Below are 25,541 nucleotides of genomic sequence, written 5' to 3'. Positions count from 1 at the left end.
TTATAATTTATGAGTTATGTTACTCTATATTTAGATGCACACTATTTTAGTTTGAGTTATAGTAATAGTTTAAGTTAGAATGTGTTTTTAATAATAAACACTATAACAAAAATAATATAAAGTAATAATATGTTATAATATGTAGAGAGGAGTAAATTATCTTTCTCTTAAAGTTGCGAGTCTAAATACTCTAAGTGAAATGTCAAATTATCGATTGATTCAAAAACTTAAGTTAATGAATTCGAGTAAAATTAAATATATTAACATTTTAACTTGAGCAGCAAAATTATGAGTACAATTGAGGGTGGACCAAGTTTGTCCGTTTGTTTTTTGCATTTAAAAATGCAACATTTTTTTACAACCGGTAAGATGGGAAAGTTAATGTTTAATTTAGTTTAGTCCAATTATTTTGTTCGCAATTAAGAAGTAAAGCCATAGGTCTGCATGTCACGGGGGTGTTTTACACTACCTACCAATGCAAGTGGAGTCGTGTACACACGGTTTCGACACGTGACACATTGTTTCTTGTTTACTATTTCAAAAATATATCTACGTTTATTTTTTAACCTTCAAAATGGCCCGAAATTATTATTTAGAAAAACCACATTTCTGTTATTAAAAAAGGCATATTTATTTTAAAATATATATTTAATATAGTAATAGATTAAATTACAAGTTTAACCTCTAAAACTTGCGGTATCTATTTGGTTTTTGAACTTTTAAAAATATCTAATACATCTATAAAACATTAAATTTTGTATTTTATAGATCCTTAAAAAATATAAATAATTTTAAAATTAATTAACCTTCTATATATATATAAATTTAATGTCTAATAAAATCTTAAATTTTGAGTTAAAAATAATAATAAAACTCAAAACTTAAAAAAGCAAATTTTTAATTTCAAAAATCCGATTAAATAGACACAAATTTGTAATTAAATTTATAAGTTGATAATATTATCGGTGAGCAGCGAACCAATTACAAAAGCATCATGTTCTAATTCTCACCGTAAATATTAATTTTATGAAAAAAATACTTTTTTGGTCTCTAGTTTTGAACCTAGTTTTTATTTAGTCCATAAATTTTAAAATGTTATATGTTTAGTCCTCAAGTTTTAAGTTTGGTTTCAATTTAGTTTCTAAGTTTTAAAATGTTCAATTTTAATCCTTAACATTTGAGTTTTGTTTTAATTTGGTCCCTATATTTCAAGATTTATACTTTTAAACTCGATTGTTCACTAAATACTCATTTTCCATCTTTATTATTAATCTATATTAATAAATTAAAATCATTAAAAGAATTATAATTAATTAAGTTTCACTATTTTTTTTACCACTTTTAAAATTAAATTCATAGTTTTATTTTATAACTATTTCTAATTATTTGTAAAAATTGATTAAAAGTGAGTATTTAATGAAAAATTGATGTTAAAAAAATGTAAAATCTTGAAATTTGGGGACCAAATTGAAATAAAACTCAAATCTCAAAGATAAAGTTATACATTTTGAAACTCATGGACTAAATTAAAACAAAACTCAAAAGTTAAAGACTAAATGTATAACTTTTGAAAATATAAAGACTAAATAGGTACTACATCTAAAATGTAAGGACCAAAAAGATATTTTATCCATAAAAGAAAGGTGAGAGGAAGAGCTGCTGAATGAGTGATTGGGGGCCCTCTTTATCACAAAACATGCTGGCAGTGAAGAGTGGCCAACACAGCACCCAACATTACTTTAATGCCAAATTATCATATCGATGTGGGGTTTTGGGTTTGCATTTTGCTTCCTCAACCTTCAAAACGTATTTCACTAACTAAACTCAAATGCCATATTTGCATTTTCTTTCCTTTCAAGTTTCAACAACCATCATTCTCTATCATTTCCCAATAATTTCCTATTGAGAGAAGTTACAAGTAGGATTGAGGTGCTCAAATAAATTGACCATTCAAATAAATTTGGACTATCCAACCAAAACTACAAATAATTTATTATATATAATGTTAGTTTTTGGGATTTATTTTTAGGGTTGAGCTTATATCGTTCTTTCTCTCCTCATCTCCTTTGACTTCGTGCAATTTCCACCTTCTCTCAACATCAATCTTTCTCATGATATGCCTTTGTGCAATATCCACCCTCAACATCAATGTCCCTCACGTCATGGCTTCCTGTGTTTCTCTGTCAATCTCCTCCAACTCTCTCTGATCTTTGTCCCTGCAGATTTCTAGTTTCCCTCTTGAACAATTTTCCATTATTGGTGTCGATTTCCAATGACAGTGAGTACTCGAATCTCTCTTGGTTTACTTTTCAGTAATCAATTTCTCTCGTTTTTTTTTTTAATTTTTTTTTATTGTAGATCTTGATTTTTTATCTCTCACATTCAAGACCTCAAGTTTATAATAATAACCCAAAGACACAATCCAAATCAATCCAAATTTTAAGGGTTGGATTATGGAGACTTTGTTTAGGTCTTTCAAACCACCGATCTATGGTGTTGGTAAAAAAAATCCAAACCCAACCTATGTTCTCATAATTAATATGATTTTAAATCTTTATTAATATAACTCAAATAAGAGCTGTGAAAATAATTTTAAAAAGAAATTAATGCAAGATAAAAGTATTTGAAAATTAAGTTATCCGTCATTATATTGCATCAAATGGCAAAACTAGGAATTCTATATAAGGGCACTATATGTACTAGTCTAACAAAAAAATCTATAAATGAATGTAGAAAAGTTGTTCATAACCTCATAAATTAACTAATTTAATACATTACAATTGTCATTTACGAGTTTTCATGTTTTGAAATTGATCAATGATAACTTCAGTATTTAACTTATAAAATAAATCTTTTTCAATATAGATTATAAGACAATCATTCATCCATTGACCTCCCATTCGATTACGCAATCAAGTCTTCCAATAGGCATAGTAGAAAATGTTTTCTCTATAATAGTTGTGGCAACAGGTAAAATCAACTCTAAGATGAGTAATTTATAAACTAATAGATAGACCTTGTCTTTATTAGTCATGAATTTTTTTAACTACAAGATCAGATATGCTTTTTAGCTAAAAAAACTCAATATTTGAATACATATCAATAATAAAATTTTGAAGTTGAATCACAAGCATAAACAGTTCAATAGCTGATTTTTTTTTTTTTTTTGGGATAAAATTGAGCAAATAAGCTTGTTTTTATCAAAAGAAATAAATGAATTACTCAGATTTAGACATGACACATAGAGAAGCAATTCAGTATTTGTTTTAGTAAAATGAGTATTCAGCTCTTAAAGTTGCATATCAATGATGACATAGCAAACTTCAACACGATAATGATATAAATTTACAACTGGCTGATAATTTCACTTTTTTATCCTGGAATTAGAAATAGACCATCCATTTTAAGGACTTCAGTAACATGACTATGACAGAAATAAAAAACCATACTCAACAACAAACTCCAATAAGATTCTTTTGTTTTCTATAGTATTTCATTAAAATTGTTACTAAATTCAATGCATTCACAATATCTAGATCAAGATCTGCAGGTAGTTCTTCTAGATTTATTTTTGTATAAGATCGATCAGAATCAAAAATATTTTTTTTGAAGATGATACTTTTATAGTCTCTATTGTTGTTTTTCTTTTATAATACCTATCCATATTAGTTTTGACTTAACTCTACAAAAGTATTAATAATAAAAATATTACATTCTATTATATAAATTATCAAAACTTAAAGTCTAAGAATATTTTAACATTTACTTGTCGAGCTCGTATATCCAAACGAGTGACCACAAATAATCCTCTAGCTTGAACTTTGAAATTAATTATAAAAACCTATAAGAGTAATATGCTTGTAAAAATAACATGGAAACAAACGAAAATATATATATCGTAATGTAAAGGAAAATTATTTCAAATGGTAAAATTGTTGAAAATATTTACAAGATATAACAAAATTTTAGAACTATCAATGATAGACGTTGATAGACACTGATAGACTTCTATGAATGACACTGATAAAAGTCTATTAGTGTCTATCATTGATAGTTCTAAAATTTTGTTATATCTTGTAAATATTTTGATTCATTTGTCTATATTTAAAAACAGCTCGTAATGTGAATATAAAAAATATGTAGAAAAATGAAGGAACCCTTTTTAATAGAATGTTCTTAAGAGTTGAGATTGAAAAGTGAATTTAAAAAAAAATAAAATTTATAAACCGAAAGTATTGTAAATTTCAAAGTAAAATGTTGGTTAGCTATTAGATTTGAACTTGTATGCTTCACTAACAACACTCCACATCAACCAGCTAGCACCAATAGTGTTATTTAAGTTGAACTTTTATATATATTAATACATATCGTTTTATAATTTATATCAAAAATATAGAAAATGGATAAATTGAGGGGACATGTGTTCCTTGGCCCGTATGTGTCTTGCCCATGATTGCATCAATTTTATTTTTCGAGTAAAGAAGTTTGTGTCCGTATTGAAGACATACCACATATTTTAAGAAAAGTACAATAGTAACTTCAATAAAGAAAAGGAAGCGGAAAGAAAAGGAAAGTATAGCTTTTGGGGTTTGTTAAAGAAAATAATTCTTCTCAAGTATGATTTAGGCTGCAAATTGCTAAGGGAAGGGACCCACTGTTTAAAGATTTAACTCTTTTATTTTATATTTTTTTTTAATTCGATAATTATAGTTTGGGAGATCTAACTATCAACTTTTAGAATAGTAATTAATGTCTCGCCTTTTAGAATAGTAATTAACGTCTTGTAAAAACGTTTAATAAGATAGTAATTATTGTGAACATCTTTTATAAGGATTATAAGTTTTTGTATTTTAAAGTATTGTATTCATATCATTCACTTTATATTTGTATCTTATCTGTAGATCAATTAAAATAATACCGAATTTCATAGCTTAACATCCTTTAAATTTTGAACTAAATATGCTGACCTTAGCATAACCCAACAAATATGACATATCTACTTTTTTTAATTAGAGGTTATCTAAGCTGGAATCCACCTTCCTTCCCATGAAAGGTAACCTTACGTTCTAAAATAATAATAATAATAATAATAATAATAAGATATCATTTAGTTTATAATTGCATTTTGTCTTAATGAAAATTGAGCCAATTAAATTAGATTAAGGAAGCCGTTGTGGGTAATTTTGGACCTAAGAGACAAACCTAAAAAAAAAAAATACAACTAAGAATGAAATCAAAGTGAAACAAACCAAATGAAATTGAGCTTGAGATAATTAATTTTTGAATTCAGAAAATGACTCTTGATCATATTGGGACTTGGGAAGAGAGGGCCACACCTTGACCTTGACATGAGACCGAGGCCGAGGTGACCTATTGACTTAAAGGGGCATACTAGCTCGTGGTCGTGGTATCCTTTCTCCATTCTAAATTTGAGAGGGTAATGAAAAATCCTTAGTCCAATCCTTTATAAATACATTCTAATAACTCCTAAAAGGAGGTAAGTTCCTCCTTCTACTAACATCGTTAGGCTATTTGCTACATCATTATTCTTTAGTTTGACTTAAGCGGCAATGAACACATCAATGTTCAACTCATTCTCTTTTGTAAGTTAGTTTATCTCAAGTCATCTCATATTAGATAACCTCTTGTTGATCACTCCATCCTAGTCATTCAAAATCCGTACAAGTCATGTTAAGTATTCTTTGCTCACATTTATGTATCAACATAAAATATTATTTATGATCATATTTATTCAAGATAGACATATCGACATAAATATACTTTTAACTAGTCAATCCAAACATAGTTAAATTGTTTCTAATAGTAAACGTTCCTCTTCTACCTTCCATTTGTTGAACAAAAAGAGTTAATATTGTTTTCAATTAAATAAAAAAACCAGTTTTATAATTTGTTGGAAGTAATTGTTTTTTTAATTCTTTTAAAAATTATAATCATTATTTTTTTTTCAAATGTAATATCTAACCTTCTTGCGATCTAGCATATCCATCTCTCTCTCTCTCAAAAAAAGAAAAAAAAAAAAGAATATAATTTGCCAAAAGAAAATAAAAGTTGATGCCAACTCAACGAAACCAAATTGTGAGGCAATAGGCGTAGTCCCGCGAAGCCAACTTTAACTACACAAAATAAAGCCTCTTCAACGGTTGCAAATTTATGGTACTGTCATAAAATGGATTGACAATCTTGAAAAAATGAAATTTTTATTATGAATGTAGAAGGTTTGACATTTTTGAGACAATACTTTTTCACTCTCTCAAGACACATTCACTCTATGAAGCATAAACACAGATACGGCTATACGATACGGATGCGGTCGGATACAGAGATTCGTCAATTTTTAAAAACTAAAATATGGATACGTCTACGGATGCATCATTTTTTTATATATTTTTTTAACATATATATTTGTAAAAAAAAAAATACTGATACGTTAAAGATACATTTTCTTTTTCTTTAAAAAAAATCTAGGATATAGATAAATTTAGCATACAAGTTAATAACAATAGCACAAAATAGAATACAAACACTGAAATACAATACAAAAAAAGCAACATCTAAGATGTTGAAGTACAATAGTTAATAAAATGCAATAGAAAAGTGACTCATATTGCAAAGAAGAAGAAGAAGATTAGAGGGAGAAATATGAAGATAAACAAAGAACTTTTTCATTGAATTGTTGAAGATATCCAAATGGTTTATGTTTTGGTAGACTTTGTGGAGACTCAAATGTGAATATGGAGATTAGATGATTCTAGTCTAGGATTTGGTCCGTTATTTAGTTTTTTTTCCTTTTAGTTTCGGACTCGAGTAGTGATCTTTTTAAATAGATTGCCTAGTTTTAAATTGTAAAAGATTAGATGAGGTGCTTGTCTTTTTTCTTTAAAAAAAAGTATGTGTAGAAATAGATACGTCAAATCGTGTGTCAAATACATATCTGGGAAGTATCTGGAAGTATTGGTATCTGATACGTGTCTGATACGGATTCTTTGCCTTACATGAAGTATTTGTGCTTCATAACACTCACTTTTTACTCTAGGTTTCTCTCTCTAACTCTCTTGCTTTTCTTTCTTCCTCTCTTTGCTTGCTTTACAAATGAGGACACAACTACTATTTATAGGCATGAGATCCTTGAACCTCTAGCAAAAGGATCTCTCTAGATTATTCTTGGATTCTAAATATCTAGATATTTCTTGGTTTATTCTTATCTAGAGGAATTCTCTAGAATTCTTTAACCTAAAGAAAGCCTAGGATATTTCTAGACTTTTTTTTGAGATATTTATTTACATACTTCAACATAATTCTAGAGAAATCTAATTTACATATTTATGTCATATGGTAGATACTTCAAAAACCTTCCAGAATAATTATTATTGTCTTCTATTTCAACACTCCCCCTCAACGCTAACTATTCTAGCTCTTTCCATCATCTCGAATTGTTGTTGGAATTTTGCATGGTTAGGTGCTTTTAGGCTTCAGGCACTATGTCCCAATGTCGATGTCTTCTCAATGTGTCCACTTCTTCTTCCATGGTCTTTCTCCATTGGCTATTCTATGACGCTTATTCATATGTTGTTGGCTCCTCAAATGTTGCTAATGTCGTATTCACGTATCTAAAATTAGGTTTTCTTAGTCTTATTAATCTTGGTAATTGTGGCCCTTGATTATGTAATCCACTTTGCAAAGGAATTTGTGTCATTAATTGCTCTTCTTCGTTTTTGTTGTTTTCTTCTTCTCATTCTATTGGAGCCTGTTGCACTTTACTTATCTCTTCTATTGATTCTTCTTTGAAAGATTTCTCATCTTTAGGTGTCTTTTTTGATTCGGATGCCTGTTATGACGATGCTTTATCAACGGTAACAATTCTTGATGTATAGCATTGTTCACTGACAAAATTAATGCACCTTGTTCTTAGGTGTCTTTGCCCATTCACGTAGGTGCCCTCTGCTAACATTACATAGATGGAGTCTATTTCTTGTTCTTCTATCAATAGCGTACCACTAACTTCCAAATCTCGGTATACCTTGACACGATCAAGTCCAAACACAATCAGGTCCAAAAATTAATACTGATACTTTCTACTCGAGTTTAATTGGCAGATATCTTTACGAAAGTGTTGGGAAAAGAAAATTTTGAATTTCTTCTTTGCAAGTTGGGCATTCGAGATATTCACACTCCAACTTGAAGAGGAGATTACGAATATTGTTATTATTAATATTCCTCCGTTTTTATTGTGAATGTATTATATTTCCTAAATCTAATTATGTATTTTAGATAACAAATAATTATAACTAGGAGGTTTTCTTTAGGAATTAATTTATGTATTTTAGGTAACTAATTTTTTGTATTTTGTGGGTGAAAATCATGTATATGAGTTTTGAAGGAAGTGAATGAGAAACACAGGAAGAGAGATTTTGGCAATCCATATTTCAATGAAAAAAAATTAAGTTAATTTATCAAAGAAACTAACTCTAGAAATCAAAATTTAGAGACTTGATGGGCTTTTAGGATAAATCCACTGAGGCTCAAGAAGAATTTAAACTCTGGAAGTGGAAGGCAATTGTGGGAATGAATAGTTTTCAAAATGCCACGTAGTTGATCAAAATTTCTTCCTACACAAAAGACGTCAGCAAACAAAATACTCTGTTTACTCTCATTTTGACATGTAAGAACACTCTTCGATGGCAGCTTGTTTTGATGATGAAAACACATGCAAGGACAGAGATAAAGTAGGAGAAAAAGAGAAAGAAGAGAAAAATAAGAAGACTCGAGTTACGTGGTTCGATCAAGTGATCTACGTCTATGAGAAGAAGCACTCTACTTTCAAAATCACAAGAAGAGTTTACAAGATATTTTCTCTTATTTTTCCACTCTTTTCTTTATTTGTTTGTATTGTATAAAATGAAAGTTTGAATCCTCTTTTATACTTCAGGCAGATTCATACAAGAGAGTTTATTAAGAGAAAGTAAAATTTATTTCATTATTTTCACTCCATCATTGAAACCAATATACATACATATCATAGCTCTAGCCTTTAATTTTTTTTGGTTCCCCACACAACAAAAAACCTTTAAGTTATCTAGGTTAGGGGGTGTTTAGTCCATTTCTCTTCTAGAGTTAGGAAGTTTAAAGAAGTATGAGGGCATCTATTTAGTGTATAAATTGTGTAAGAGGCTACTTCAGCCCAAAACTTCTCATGTAGTACAACATTAGATAAACGACATCTAACCCTCTCCATAATGGTTTTGTTAAGTCTTTCTGCAACTCTATTCTATTGAGGGGTGTGTCTTACAATTCTATGTCTAGTTATGCCTCATTTTCTACAAAACTTGTTAAAATCCTCACCACAGAATTCTAGTCTATCGTCTATTCTTAGGTACTTGATATTCTTCATTGTTTGATTTTCAATCTTAGTTTTAAGGAAATAAACCAAACTTCTTCTAGAGTAATTATCAGTTAGGGTTAGAATGTACATTGATCCACTTGGGGGGGGGGAATGGTTGGGGCTGGCCCCCAAAGATCTAGGTGGATATAGTTTAGGATTCCTTTTGTGGTATGGTGGGATTTGATAAAGCTATGTCTTATTGACTTGCGAAGTATGCAATGTTCACAAAGGTGAGTTGGTCACTGATGCCATTAGGAAGAAGTCACTGTTTAGATAGAGCTTGGAGCCTTTTTGCACTATGTGAGTCAACTTTTTATGTCATATATCACCTTCTATCAAGGTGGAAACAATCACTGTATTTGCTGAGTTTATCATCTACATACCATTGATTATAAACACTCCATTTACCTTTTCCCCAGCCAAGACCACCTTTCCATCTTTAATTACTTCAAAAGTTCTTCCTTTGCCTTGATATTCATAGCCAATAGAGTCTAGCATCCCTAAAGATATGAGATTTCTTTTTAGTTTAGGAACATGTCTCACATTCCTTAATAGTTTGATTAATCTATCCTCTAATTTTAAGGAAACTGAACTAATACCAATTATTTTGCAGACCTCATTGTTTCCCATATACACAGGATCTTCTTCAATTTCTCTATAGGTGCTGAACCATGATTTGAAAGGAGTCATGTGGAAGGTATAGCTTGAATCTAACACCCAATCATGCTTTTCAAGTGGACTGATTAGATTAGCTTTGTCTTGAGTGGCGGCAAGTGCATCTGAATAGGTAATGGAGCTGTCAATGATGGAGACTTCAACTTGTTTGTTCTTCTCTTTCTTCTGATTTTTCCTCTTAAGAGTATAACAGTCCTTAATTAGATGCCCTTCTTTCTTGCAATTCTGTTTGTTGGAATTTTCATCATTTGACTGCTGTTTTGCATTTTTCTTGTGATTGTTTTTTGTTTTCTCTTTTGCAAATAAGCCTTCAGCTGCCGGTCAATCTTTCTTTGCAGTATTCAATTCCATTTCTCTTGTTTTCAAAGCTGATATAATTCCTTCTGTGTTGATTGTGTCTTTACTTCTTTATAGGCTTATGGTAATGAGTTCAGAAGAATAATACTTCATTTTTATCTCCAATTTTCTCACTAAGATTTTTAAACTCTGAAACAATCATTTTATATTCATCAAGGTTCTCCATTAAAGACTTTGTAGAATCCATTTTGAAAGTAAAAAATCCCTCTCTTAAATACATTTTGTCAGGCAAATCTTTTATGACAAATAGTTCTTCTAGTTTAGTCTACATATTAAATGTCGTTTCTTGATCGATCACCTGTCGTAATACATTGTCACTGAGGTTTAAAACAATCGTGCCATAAGCTGATAGTTCTATATTCTCTTTTTCCTCAAATGTCAACGTATCTGGCAGTTTGGCAAGATCTAGAATGGCTCGAGGCTTTTGCTGGCCTAGGATTGCCTTAATTTTGGCTTTTCATGGACCAAAATCACCTCTACCATCAAATTTCTCCACTTTGTACCTTGCAACAACCATCTATGATGAGTTCTTGATTCTTGATTCTTCATGATTTGAAATCTTTGGATCTGTATTTGATATGGTACCACTATTGTTGGCCTTTTAGGATAAATCCACTGAGGCCCAAGAAGAATTTAAACTCTAGAAGTGGAAGGCAGCTGTGGGAATGAATGATTTCCAGAATGCCACGTTGTTGATCAAAATTTCTTCTTACAAAAAAGAGGTCAGTAAACAAAATACTTTGTTTACTTTCGTTTTGATCTACAAGAGAATGCTTTAGGAATACTCTTCAATGGAAACTTGTTTTGACGATGAAAACCACATGCAAGGACAAAGATGAAGTAGAAGACAAAGAGAAGGAAGAAAGAAAGAAGAAGACTCGAGTTACGTGGTTCGATCAAGTGATCTTCGTCCAGGGAGATGAAGAACTCTACTTTCAAAATCACAAGAAGTGTTTACAAGAAATTCTCTCTTATTTTTCCTCTCTTTCCTCTATTTATTTGTATTGTATAAAATGAAAGTTTTAATCCCATTTTATACTTAAGGCAGATTCATTACAAGAGAGTTGTTAAGAGAAAGTGAAGTTGATTTCATTAAATACAAGACTTTTATCTCCAAATGTATAACTCAACTAATTAACAACATAAGTCTTTAATTAAGGGCAAAATACACTTTTAGTTCCTGAAGTTTGAAGTTTATGTCTATTTGGTTTCTAGGTTTAAAAAGGAACACTTTAGCCTATGAAATTTGAAAAATAGTTCAAAATGGTCCCTAAAGTTAGTTTGACGATTAGTTTATGGTTAAAAAGTTGATGTGGCAGTCACTGAATGATTGTACAACACCGATGTAGCATTTTTCAGATGAGTTATCTTATTGGTTTGTTTTAGTTGAGGTGTGGACTTTCACTTCCCCCTCTCTCTTTCTCCTTTCATCTTCTTCCTTCTTCTTCCTTTCTTATTGTCATCTTCCAGCAAACCCATTGCTGCAATCATTGCTACTGAGCAGATGCTATTGCCACAATACCAGTCATCTCTTCCACCTAGACCTACAAAAAAAAAAAAAAAAAAAAAAAAGCATTAATCTGGAACTTCAACTCGTTGCGGATCTACAAAATAACAGTCTTTCTTCTTCATCCTCATATCCTCTCTCTTCCTTCCTTCCTCCTTTTATCATTCTCGTTCTTCTAGCAAACTCATTGTTGTGGCCACTACTATGCGACACCTAAGATATGGAAAAAAAAAACGTAAAAAGAATAAATTATTATAAATATTATATAGAAATAATAGATGCCTATTAGTATCATACTTAGTGTCCAATGCCAAGTGTCATTTTCTCACTATCACATGTGTTGGCTATGTGTCATTCAACCACCTATACATAGTATCTAAGTGTGTCACTTCCTACTTGCCAAAATTTCCTATAAATAAGTGGTCATTTGTGGATTTTGTAAAGATACACATTGGTGAGAACTCTACTTCAATTTACATATTATCCAATTTTATAATTTTAGTTATTTTATGCTTTTAGTTATTTTATTTATTATTATTATTATTATTTAAATGTATTATTATATTATATTTTCTCCATATTTGTGTTTCCGTCGTGCTCCTCAATTTCAAGACACGTTATCAGCATGAGCCCCTGTCGTTTTCCCCGTTAAAGTGCTGCCATGAAAAATCTCACAAAATTAGAATTTGCCTCTATTGATATTAACGACAATAATTCTTTATCATAGGTATTTTATGCCGAAATCCACATGGATGCTATGAATCTTTGGGAGACTATTAAAGAAGGAAATACGACATCCAATCATGAAAAAACAAAAGCTATAATTTTCCTTCGTCATCATATCCACGAGGGATTGAAAATAGAGTACTTACAATAAATGATCCCCATATCTTGTGGAAAAATTTGAAAGAGAGATATGATCATAAAAAAACTGTTATTCTTCCTAAAGCTCATTAAGAGTGGATGCACTTGAGTCTACAAGATTTCAAATCAGTAGGTGATTACAACTCCGTATTATTTAAAATCAGTTCAAAATTGTTGTTATGCGGAGAGAAAACTACTAATACTAATATGTTATAGAAGACATTTTCTACATTTCATCTCTTAAATATGCTCATGCAGCAGCAATATCGAGAGAAGGATTTTAAACAGTATTCTGAATTAATTTCATGTCTTCTCATGGCCGAACAAAATAATGAGTTATTGATGAAAAATCATGAATCTTGACCAACCGAAACAAGATCATTCCCTGAAGTACATGTTGTGAATTTAATAATAATCGTGGTCGAGGTCGAGGTCATGGTCAAGGTCGTGATCGTGGCAGAGGAAGAAATCATTATTATTTTCATGGTGGTCATTCTAATCATTTAAATTTCAAAAGAACCACACAAAATGATGATCACAAAGGAAAAGTTCCACAAGATAAAAGTTCAAAGAGTGTTGAAAATAAATGATTCCGATGCGGAATGATGGGCATTGGTCACGTACTTGTCATACGTCAAAATACTTAGTTGACCTCTACCAAGCCTCCCTGAAGGAAAAAGAGAAAAATATGGAAGAAAATTTTGCATAACAGGATAATGACATTTTTTACCCATCCCATACGACAAATTTGGATGTGACGGACTTCTTTGAATCTCCTGAAGAGAAGATTGACATAGTTGGTAGCACATCAAGTGTTTCTTTTGACTTTAAGCATATCTAGACTGTTTTCTTTTATCTATCTTCATTTTTTTTAGTAACTTTGGTATATTTTAAGTGTTGTTTTTCTTATTATAATTATTTTCTTTTAATGAATAAACATGGATTATTTTCATATGTTAGGTGACTAAAAAATGAGCAAAGAAAATCTATGTTGGCAGATAGTGCAACTACACATACAATACTTACAAATAAAAAAAACTTTTCCAAATTGACAATGCTAAAAGTAAAAGTAAATACAATCTCAGGTTCTGCAACTTGATCGAAAGTTTTGGAAAAGTAAATATTATTTTCCCTTGAGGAACAAAATTTACAATTAACAATGCATTGTTCTCTAGTCAATCAAAGAGAAATCTTCTAAGTTTTAAAGATATACATTATAATGGTTATCATATTGAGACTGATAGTAAGAATAATATGAAATATCTATATATCATATCCACTGTCTCAAATTAAAAACGTATACTGGAAGAGTTGCCTACTTTATCTTATGGATTGTATTATACTCATATACGAGTAATTGAAACATATGCAACAATGAACCTAGAGTTCATGAATCCAGACATATTTACAATTTGACATGACCGATTGGGTCATCTAGGATCTATAATGATAAGGAGAATTATTTAAAATTCAAATGGACACCCATTGAAGAACCAGAAGATTCTTCAATCTAATGAATTATAATGTGATACTTGCTCTCAAGGAAATTTGATAATTTGATCACCACCAGCTAAAGTGGGGACTGAATCACCTTCATTTTTATAACGAATTCATTGTGATATATGTGGACCCATTAACCCACCAAGTGGACCATTTTGATATTTTATGGTATTAATAGATGCAACCAACAGATGGTCACACGTGTACTTATTATCAAGTCGAAATCTTGCATTTTCAAGATTACTTGCTCTAAGTTAAGAGCACAATATTTTTATTATGCAATTAAGACCATTCGTCTTCATAATATTGGTGAATTTACATCCCAAGCTTTTGATAATTATTATATGTCAATTGGATAAATGTTGAACATCCCGTAACTCATGTTCATACACGAAATTGTTTAGCAAAATCATTTAAAAAACGTTTTCAATTAATTGCAAGACCATTACTTATGAGAGCTAAGCTTCCTTTATCTGTATGAGGACACGTTATTTTGCATGAAGTGTCACTTGTACGCATTAGACCAGTAGCTTATCATAAGTACTCTCCATTACAATTAGCTTATGGTCATGAGCAAAATATTTTCCATCTGAGAATTTTTGGATGTTTAGTATATGTTCCAATTGCTCCATCACAACGCACTAAGATGGGTCCTCAAAGGAGGTTAGGAATATATGTTGGATATTATTCCCCATTAATTATTAAATATCTTGAGTCCCTGAGGTGTGATGTATTTACTGCATGATTTGTTGATTGTCATTTTAATGAGACAAATTTTCCAACATTAGGGGGAGGAATTAAGAAGTTGGAAAATGAAATTACATGGAATGCATCGTTATTGTCTCATTTAGATCCCCATATAGATTAATGTGAACCTGAAGTTCAGAAAATAATTCATTTACAAAATATAACAAATCAATTACCAGATGTATTTATAGATGCAAAGAAAGTAACTAAGTCATACATACCAGTTGCAAATGTTCCATAAGAAATTGATATCCCAACACAACAAGTTCTAATAAGTCTGGAGCCCAGAAGCGTGGTAGACCAGTGGTTGAGAATGTAAATACCCATAAAGAAATCCTCGACATGACTAGTGAAGAAGGTGAAATACCTAAAGATAATAATGAGATTTCAATAAATTATGTCATGTCAGGAAAAAGATGGAATCAAACTAATGTAATTATTGACAACATTTTTACGTATAATGTTGCTTTTGATGTTATATCTAAAAATGAGGATTCTAAATCAAAATCTGTTGAAGAATGTCAACATAGAAAAGATTGGTTTCAATGGAAAGAAGCAATCGAGGCAGAATTAATCTCACTTGCAAAACGTTAGGTTTTTGGACTAGTAGTTCGAACACTAGAAGGTGTTAAATCTGTGGGATACAAATGGGTATTTTTAAGGAAAAGAAATGAAAATAATGAGGTCACAAAATATAAAGCAAGACTAATTCCACAAAGTTTTTCACAAAGACCTGGTATTGATTTTAAGGAGATATATTCTCCGGTGGGTGGATGCAATTACATTAAGATATTTAATTGGCTTGATTGTGTATAAAAGTCTGGATATGCATCTTATGGATGTAGTCACAACATATTTATATGGATCTCTTGATAATGATATTTATATGAGAATTCCAAAAGGATTTAAGGTATCTGAAACATATACATCAAATTCCTGAGAATGGTATTCCATAAAGTTACAAAGATCAATATGGATTGAAACAATCAGGACAGATGTGGTACAATCGTCTGAGTGGATATCTATTGAAAGAAGAATATCAAAATAATCCAATACGTCCGTGTGTTTTTATAAAGAAATCACAATAAGGATTTGCTATTATAATTGTATATGTTGATGACTTGAATATAATTGGAACTTCTGAAGAGCTTTCAAAGGAAATAGAACATCTTAAGAAAGAATTTAAGAAGATCTCGGAAAAACAAAATTTTGCCTTGGTTTGTAAATTGAGCATTTAGCAGATGGAATATTTATTCATTAGTCAACTTATACATGAAAATTTTTGAAAAGATTTTATATGGACAAAGCTCATCCATTAAATATTCTAATGGAAGTTCGTTCATTGGATATAAAGAAAGATATATTTCGACCTTGAGAAGATAATGAAGAACTTCTTGGTCCTAAATTACTATATCTTAGTGCAATTGGTGCACTTATGTATCTTGCTAATAATACAAGATCAAATATTGCATTTTCAGTAAATTTATTAGCTAGATATAGTTCTTCTCCTACAAAGAGACATTGAAACAGAATTAAGCATATACTTCGTTATCTCTGAGGAACAATCGATATGAGTTTGTTTTATTCAAATAAACAAATTTTGATCTAGTTGGTTATGCAGATTCTGGATATTTATCTGATCCACACAAAACTAAATCTCAAATAGGTTATCTGTTCACATATGGAGGAATTGCTATATTATGGCGATCAGTGAAATAGACTATAATGGCCAATCCTCAAATCATGCTGAAATTCTTGCAATTCACAAGGCTAATTGAGAATATGTATGGCTAAGGTCTATGACTCAACACATTCATGAAACGTGTGACTTGTCTTCTAATAAAAACCTTCCAACAATATTATACGAAGACAACACAACTTGCATGGCCTAAATCAAAAGAGGATATATTAAAGAATATAGAACAAAACATATTTCATCGAAGCTTTTCTACACTCATGATCTTAAAGAAAATGGAGACATCACTATGCAACAAATTTGTTCGAAAGATAACCTGACAGATTTATTTATAAAGACATTACCAATCGCAATTTTTGAAAAATTGGTACACAACATTGGAATGCGGCGACTCAGATGTCTAAGTGATGTTTTGGGGAGCAAATATATTCTTTTGGAAGTATAAATTATATGAAATATGTATTTTTTTCCTTCACTAGGATTTTTTTTTCATGTGGTTTTTTCCTAATAAGGTTTTAATGAGACAAATTTTATATATATAATGGTCATTTAAGGGAGAGTATTATAAATATTATATAAAAATAATAGATGTCCATTAGTGTCATGCTTAGTGCCTAATGCTAAGTGTCATTTTCTCATTATCACATGTGTTTGCTATGTGTCATTCAATCACCTATGCATAGTGTCCAAGTATGTCAGGTCATTTGTGGATTTTGTAGAGATACACATTGGTGAGAATTCAACTTCAATTTACATATTATTCAATTTTATAATTTTAGTTATTTTATTTATTATTATTATTATATAAATGTATTATTATATTATATTTTCTCTATATTCGTGTTTCCGTTGTGCTTCTCAATTTCACAACTGAAATTTTGGATCTTCATCATTTCAAATCTACAATTTAATAGGGTTGGTCAGTTTGCCTGAAAATATATAGTTCTTTTCTATTTCTTTTATTGTAGATCTGGGTAGCGACGGTACCATGATATTGATAGCAATGGATCTTCATTACTTATTGCTTTCAAGCAATGAGGCTTTTAACTACATTTAGTCCAGTTATTTTCTGTCTCATTAATTATTGTTCTTTAATTTAATTTTTTTGAAAAATTAACTTTTAAAAACTTATAAATAATTTTCCAAACCCAATCCACTGAATTATTTTCCATGAGTCTCCAGTCGTCCTCTGGTTATTAGTTCCGTAAACATTTGATTCATATATTAGCTTTCCACTTGATGCCCAACTCCAAACTCCACTGTGGCGATTAGTGGTCAAAGATGAAAAATAAAATAAAATAAACCAATAAATTTTCATTTATTTTTAGACACCTCATTAAAAAAAAATGCCACATCAGTCTTACATCATTCAATCACTGTGGTATCAACTTTTTAACGGTCAATTAATGATTAAACTGATTTTAGGGACCATTTTGAACTATTTTTCAAACTTTACAGATAAATTTCAAGACTAAATGTCTATTTTGCCCTTAATTAAAGTAGTTTTGGATTTTTGTTGCAACAAATTATCTTTTTCATTTACTTTCAAATTTTTTGTAATTGTATTCTTTTTCTTCAAATTATATATATTATCCCTGGACCCTGTTCTAGTATGCCCATCTTCCAATTAAAAAAGAAAAAAAAAAAGAAGCTAATTTCCCAAAAAAAAAGGTAACATGCCAACTCCACAAGTCCACCAAGGAAGTTGAGAATGAGATAAAAGGGAACTTAATGGCACTACGCGCGTTCCAAAATTAAAGTGCCTTCCAATACAAAGGAGTAAAGCATCAACAGAGTTTTGATTACGGTTTGAATATAAGCAACCATTGCTCAAAAGAAAGAAACAAACAATATAACCATTACACAACGGATGTGCCATAAGTATATCTTGTCAATTTAAATATATTTGAGTACATATCACACTAATTACGAAGGAACATAAGCATAGCTCATTAATATTAGTTAAGCTATTAGGCCATATTATCCTAGTGAAATCCTAATAATCAAGGATAATGTAAAAAGTAGACCCCATATGATTATTTTTGGTATTGATTACTTGTGTTCTGAACCCGTATTAACATCTGAGACTCACTTCCAATTCTATTATAAAAAAACACAAACTGATAGACGTCTGAAAGTTACGTCCTATTATTACCATTACGGTTACCGTTACCATTATTATTACGTTCCAAAGGAAAAATTATGATTTTTGACATATTTACTATTATCGTTACCTTTACTATTTGACCCTCAGAGATAAAGGTAACACTAACAATAATAGTAAAGATGAAAAAATTCACAATTTTAAATAAATGTGATAAAAAACAATTCAATTACATTTGTGATTCTAGTCTATTACGATTAATCTATCACAAGAATTTCATTATGAATACACAAATTTTCAATATGAATTAGTAAATGTGGCCCTAGTATTTTTTTTTATGTCAAAAATTGAAACTTGTTCGTAGCCACATATATTATATAATAAAAGTAAACTACAAAAGCAACATTCGAACTAACCAATCTTCACATATTTGTAGCACCATGTATGGGGAGTCATATCAATACCTACTCCTATTGTGACAATTACAATCTTTTATACGATTTAGTACAATGTATGATCCTTTTATATATATATATATATAATGATACAAATTATTTATTTAGAAGAGCATAAAGTGTATCTTAGCCAATATGAAAATAAAGTAACCACTTGCACCCAAAATGTTCTTTAATCCACAAATCAAAATAAAGACAGAAGAAGCCAAATTCACTATATGGATAAATAATATACTTTGAACTATTTAATTAGAAAGCAAAAGATGAAAAGATAAAAGATTAAGGCAAGAAAAAACACTTTGTAATATAGTCTAAAGAGAAAAAGAAATTATGAAGAATGGATTTAAAATCTGTTTGCTTTTTAATCTTAGATGGTGTATGAAAAAATTTCTAGTATTACAAGAGTACAATATTATTTTTTTTATGTTCACAAATTTATCTTTATAGAATTCCACATTATGAAGATAAATTTATATTGTAAATAAAAAGAGTACCGTATGATATTCTTATAGTATTAGAAATTTTTTGGATGATGCAACATGTGAATCTACATTATGAGAAGGATTTTAGAAGTAAACAAAGATAGTGATATTTTTGTAGTACTAAAAACTTTTCCCATGAGGCATAACATAGGAAAGTGGACTTTGGCAGGCTGTGGGGCAGCCAATGAAAGGGTCAACCCCCCAACAAAGGGTGGGTTGCAGTTGTATTGTAGAAAAGGAAATGGTGAAGGCCCACTTGAAATGGCCAATTGCCCATTCCCCAAAATGGCTTAGGTGCCAATCATGGAGCAAAATTTTCTGTTTGTAACAAATCATGATTTGGATTCTCCTCCTCAAATTGTGCACCTCATGTGGGTCTTATGGTAGGCCTTCATTTTCAGTGGGGTTTCTGCTAGAATTTTGCCAAAAATATTACAACTGTAAGAGTTTTATATTATTTTTTTTAAAAAAAAAAAAATTGATAGACTCTAAACACTATAAAATAAGCTTATGCTTTTAGATTCAAATCGTCTCACTTAGAAATACTAGAAGTTTGAGTAGTTTTAATTTTTCCTTTTTGTATTCTCTAGTTTGAGAGTGAGAAAAGATGTGGGGTGGAACAAATGTTTTGATATAGTGTTTTCTTTATAATTAAGAGTTGAGAGAGATTTTTGTGTGATTGTAATAATTTTTTACATAAGGAAAATTTTCCGTTAATTCTTATGTTTTTTGTTCTATTAATTTCTTTTTAATTTATGTATTATTTTCCCAACGGTTTCCTTAATTCAAATAAAAAATATAGTTAGATTTTTTTGGGGTTAAATTATATGGAAAACAACTCTCATTTTATTTCGAAATTTGTATATTATTCTTGACATAAACTCGTTTAAAACTACTTACGGACAGAAATACTTTAGCATTTCATATGAAAGCTGAGACTTGGAATGTTGTGTGGCAGTGACTTACAATGAAAATTTGGATTAAATCACTTTACATTTTTTCATTTCTCAAAATTTGTTTGATCCTAAAGGATTTCTACTCCAAAGATAGTTTTGTCATACTACTTCAATTTTCAATTTTCAACCGAAATTTTAAAGAGTTTCTACTCCAAAAGATGGTTTGAAACGTTTTTGAAAGGTCAAAAGTAATATTACAATTTTTGAAAAAATAAGAGTATTTTTTAGAGAAAATTTGTATTGGGTGACAACAAAAACAATAATAATAATAATAATAGTGTATTTGCAATTGCAGCTTGAGTTTTAAAACTGTGTCTCTATAGAAAAAAAAAAAAAAAAAAAAAAACATGCCAGATTTTTAACTCATTGTTATCTCCGGCGTATTTCTTCTTTTCCCCTTTTTCCTTTTCCTTTTTCCTTTTTCCTTTTTCCTTTTTCTTTTTTCTTTTTCTTTTTTCTTTTTTTTTTACAATGCTCTTGCGTGTGATTCCTTCTTACGTTTTCTTTGCATATTTTTTTTTTCATTTCTCCGGTGAGAGGTTTCTTCCTTCCTTTTTCTAATTGTAGTTGCGATTTCTCTTGCGTAATTTTTATTCTTCTCTTCTGTAGATCCTATGTGAATGTTGTCTTTTTCTCGATCCATCATAGTTTTTTATTCGGCTTACCCTTCTTTTTATTTCGATTTCTTGTGATTTTGTTATCTCTGTCAATCATTATCTCTTTTTTATAGGGTAAATTTTAAATTTTAAATAAACAATCCATGATAACAAAAAGGAAGAAAAATAATAATAGTAATAATAATAAGATTTACACAAGTAGCTGAAACCAAATAATAATGTTATAATAATAAGTATTGTACATAAATCATGCTTGGCAGTTAGCAAATCTTCATTTTTTTTAGTTCACTTTCTCAATTTTAGCATATCTAACAACAACGAGTGTGCATTCAGTAACTTGTTTTCAAGTAAAGCATATGTGTTTCACTTAAAGTTTGGTATATCAAATGTATATCTTATAATAATCAACATTCTAAATATATCGGGTAATATATATATCATCAATCAACATTCAATCAGTAACTTATCATATCTAAGACGTGTGCATCAGACATCAATAAATATTTGAGTAAGACATAAGTGTATAGGCAATCTTGTTTTGAAGTTAAACATATGTATTTCATTTTATAAGTAGGATATTCCAAGTATATCATGTTGGGTTATATGTTCTAAAACTCGTAGTTTGTAATGTTAAACATATTCTATTATCAATAAAGATGTTATTGACTTTGAATACGTGAATTGCATTTATAAAGACTAAATCCACTGAATCCATGACTATTATTTGAATACATGAACTTTATGTGGAGTCATAAGAGTGGATCCAGTTCAGTAAATAGCCAAAGTGGTCTATAGTACACGAATAAGGCTGGGTACCTTATTTTAGTTACACTATTGGATGCAACCCACTCGGTAGTTGTTACAATTTGTTATAAAGTGCTACAAACAAAGTGATCCTTAGTTCATGTATTGACATGAGGAGCGGGGATGTCCCATGCAATGAGTTTGCATAAGATCGGACCAAGAATTAAGCAATTCTTACTTTATAATTTTCACTACTACAGAAATTGGATTACTTGACGTTTTTCCAATGTCAAGTAAAGGGTATACTTGACACTTATAAAAGCGTCGAGTATTTGAGTGTCAAGTATAGTGTGATAACTTGACTCCGAAAAAACGTCAAGACAAATGTTTCTTGATACAATTTTCGTGTCAAGAAAGATAATACACTTGACATTGGTGGTATGTCAAGTTTATTGATTCTTGACATTGATTACGTATCATATTTGATAACTCTTTGACGTTTTTTATGTGTCAAGTATATGTCTTTTTGTTTTTTTTTTTTTTTCAAATTAAATGGCCCAATCGATATTCTCATTTTCTGCCTTGTATTCCAATAATACAATTACACCAACTAAATAAACATTATACATTCAAGATCTATCAATTCAATATATTCACTAAAAATCCATATGTTCAACTATGACCTTTCATATAAACACTCCTCACAAATTACAACAATATTTCTCTTTCACATGTACATGTACAAAATAAAATCTCAACTATTGCTTTTGTATACAAAACTCAACTTTCACCAAACACAAAAGTGACAAATTGTTTAATAAATAACTTCACAACAAAATACATTATTTAATCTATACATTGAGCTTTGAAGTCTAAAGATCGAGAACTAAGGGTCAGACAAGTCATGTTTAAGCAAGTCAACCTGCAAAATAGAATAAAAGGCGATAACATCAAATTTCAAAATATATAAATAAGTGTTAAGATACAACAACGACAAAAAGTCATGCATAAGGGAAAATATACATGATTGGCTTACTTTATGCAATGGAAAAATATCATACTCGAAACTTAAAAAATATCTACAACTTAAAGTTATGGACTTACTAAGATTTCATTCATTTTTCTCTTTTGACCATATCCAGCCTCAAGAGGAACAATTACCTTTAGTTGCAAAACAAAGGAAGATGGGAGAGATTTGAGAAAATATAATAAAGAGTAAGAAAATTATCAACAAATCAAACATATGCTAAAATTTAAAATAGAAGAATGCAGATACCTTTCCCCCAACTTTCACAACTTTCACAAAAAAATAGAGAATATTGGAAGCTCAATCTTATCTACAAGGAATAAAAAATTTCTTCAAAATTTCATTCACTAAAATAACCAATTAACTCCAAGTAGATTACTCAAAGTGTGGCTTGATTCAAATGTCACTTCAAAACTACAACAAAGTACTCAAACCTACGAAAAGTTCAATAATAATGGTTACAAAATGTAAATTCCAGCAACTATGTAACAATTCCAAAAGAGTTTTAAAGCCTTAATACCTATCAAAACGTCCAAACATCGTTAACTTTGCTGGACAGTGGCTCCAATCCCTTGAAATCTTTGAACTGAACATCAAAAATTGAAAATAATTCAATTATTAGGCCAATACTTCAATGGGTAACAAAGAACTATTAATACTAACCTCCAAACTTACCAAAACCTTGTCAAGATCGGTCTCAAACCTATTGGACAGTAACTCAACTCTTTCCAACACTTCAAAATCAATCTCGTCATCAAACATTCAAACAAGAAAATAATTACAGAAGATGCTACATTAAAATCCGAATCACAAATTCATTCCAATACATCCAAAACATTTACCCGAAGTGTTTGCTCAAATCGACACTTCACTCGAGTCTCGACCAACGTGCTTGAAACGAAAAACAAAAGAGGAGCAAGAACACTCATACATCGATTTATTTGTCCAATCTGAATATACATCAAACCAAAGTTTAATAACAAGGGTTTAAACGGTTACCCTTAATCCAAAAGGGCCCAAGTTACTAAAACTTACCAAAATTTTCCAAAGTCAAATCCTTGTAACCTCGCATAAAACGCTTCCAATCTTCAAACTCCACTATAACCTGAATCTATGACCTAAACATAATGGGGTTTTATCAAAACTAACCCAAAATCAAACGATTCATAAAAGTAGGATTGAATTTCAATGAAGATTATTAATTACAATAAATGCCTAACCAGTGGTCCAAATAATTGGTGATTTTTATACACAATATTATTTTCTTAATTAATAAAAAAAAAGGTAAATCAAAGGCTTGCAAGAGATGAAATTTTCTCACATCTAAAAGCTTTGTTGCGATGTATATTCACTGTTTTTTTCCAACAAAAATATCCATAAGAATGCCATAAAAGTATAACAATCGAAAAGCTTTAATCATAAAAGTAAGATGCATCTATGGCCTAACAAAATCGGCAATTGAAGCGACTGAGGGCGAGGGGCAAGCGGCAGATGGTCGGTCACTGGTAGAAGTGACGAAAATGGTTGGGGTCATTCGACTACAAATCTGGGCCGGGCTGAAGACTTGTGAATGATGTGCACGACTGGGCTGGCACGGTTGAGCAGACGGATGCGAGGGGAGAATAGAGGCGTAGCTGAGTAGATGGAGGCACGGCTGAGCAGATGGAGGTGCGGCTGAGCAGACAGAGGTGCGACTGAGTAGAAAGAGTCAAGGGAGAGGCGCTCGGGCGTGGCGGCGCGAACAGAGGCGAGGGGAGAATGGAGAACAGCCAGGGCACTCGGGCGCACGGAATAAGAAAAAAAATTGGGGGGAAGAGGAGGGTCGCGTGAGAGTGAGACGGTGAAGGAGGAAAGAAAGAGTTTTTAATTAAAAAAAAAAAAAATTATTTTAATAAAAAAAATAAAATAAAATAAAACTTTATTTTATTTTATTTTATTCCATTATATTATATTATATTTTACTTTATTCCATTATATTTTATTTTATTTTATTTTATCCTTTTCTTTCAATACACCAATATATATATAGTTAAAATCTTTTCCTCTTTCTTTTCAAAACCCAAGTTTCAAAATAAAATAATTCTCCCAATATAACTTCAATTTTTTTTTTTTTTTTTTACATTAACTTAAAATCAAATTAATTCGGCATAAAACCCAAATTTTTCTTTAAACGAACTAAATTTCAAAATTAACAAAAATGTCCTCAATTATTACGAAAATACTAAATTAATTTACGGACACACCGGATGTTACAGTAGAGGAGGGAGAGAGAGATTTTGTGAGGAGGGTTGCGGCGTGAGAGGGAGAAGAAGGGGGATTTTTTAATTTGATAATTATTATTTTTACTTATTTAAAATAATAAGTTAATTAGTTTTTTCATATTTTATTTGATAATTTTGGTAGGATGGAA

At 30.3% G+C, this 25,541-nt stretch overlaps 2 long non-coding RNA genes across 4 annotated transcripts; one reads left to right on the top strand and one right to left on the bottom strand.

Annotated features, from left to right (window-relative positions):
• The first annotated feature begins 2,042 nt into the window (after positions 1 to 2,042).
• Positions 2,043 to 11,475, top strand: LOC120082643 (uncharacterized). Of its 2 annotated transcripts, XR_005483235.2 has the most exons (4): positions 2,043 to 2,278; positions 8,704 to 10,187; positions 11,038 to 11,154; positions 11,261 to 11,475. It is a non-coding gene; the product is annotated as an uncharacterized LOC120082643 (long non-coding RNA). The 2 variants fall into 2 exon arrangements; XR_005483234.2 differs by lacking the exons at positions 2,043 to 2,278; positions 8,704 to 10,187 and having other exon boundaries at positions 10,755 to 11,154.
• Positions 11,476 to 22,793: 11,318 nt separating this feature from the next.
• LOC150034808 (uncharacterized) lies at positions 22,794 to 24,945 on the bottom strand. 2 transcript variants are annotated; one of them, XR_016531504.1, is made up of 6 exons: positions 24,167 to 24,945; positions 23,795 to 24,081; positions 23,652 to 23,717; positions 23,381 to 23,441; positions 23,209 to 23,265; positions 22,794 to 23,026 (listed from the first exon to the last, which is right to left on the bottom strand). It is a non-coding gene; the product is annotated as an uncharacterized LOC150034808 (long non-coding RNA). The 2 variants fall into 2 exon arrangements; XR_016531505.1 differs by having other exon boundaries at positions 22,812 to 23,026; positions 23,807 to 24,081.
• Positions 24,946 to 25,541: the final 596 nt, after the last annotated feature.

Source organism: Benincasa hispida, chromosome 8, assembly GCF_027475165.1.
Source record: "Benincasa hispida cultivar pf3 chromosome 8, pf3_genome.v1.1, whole genome shotgun sequence".
In the NCBI taxonomy this organism is placed as follows: domain Eukaryota; kingdom Viridiplantae; phylum Streptophyta; class Magnoliopsida; order Cucurbitales; family Cucurbitaceae; genus Benincasa; species Benincasa hispida.
Note: the sequence above shows the minus strand (reverse complement) of the source record. Positions and strands in the feature narration are given on the sequence as shown.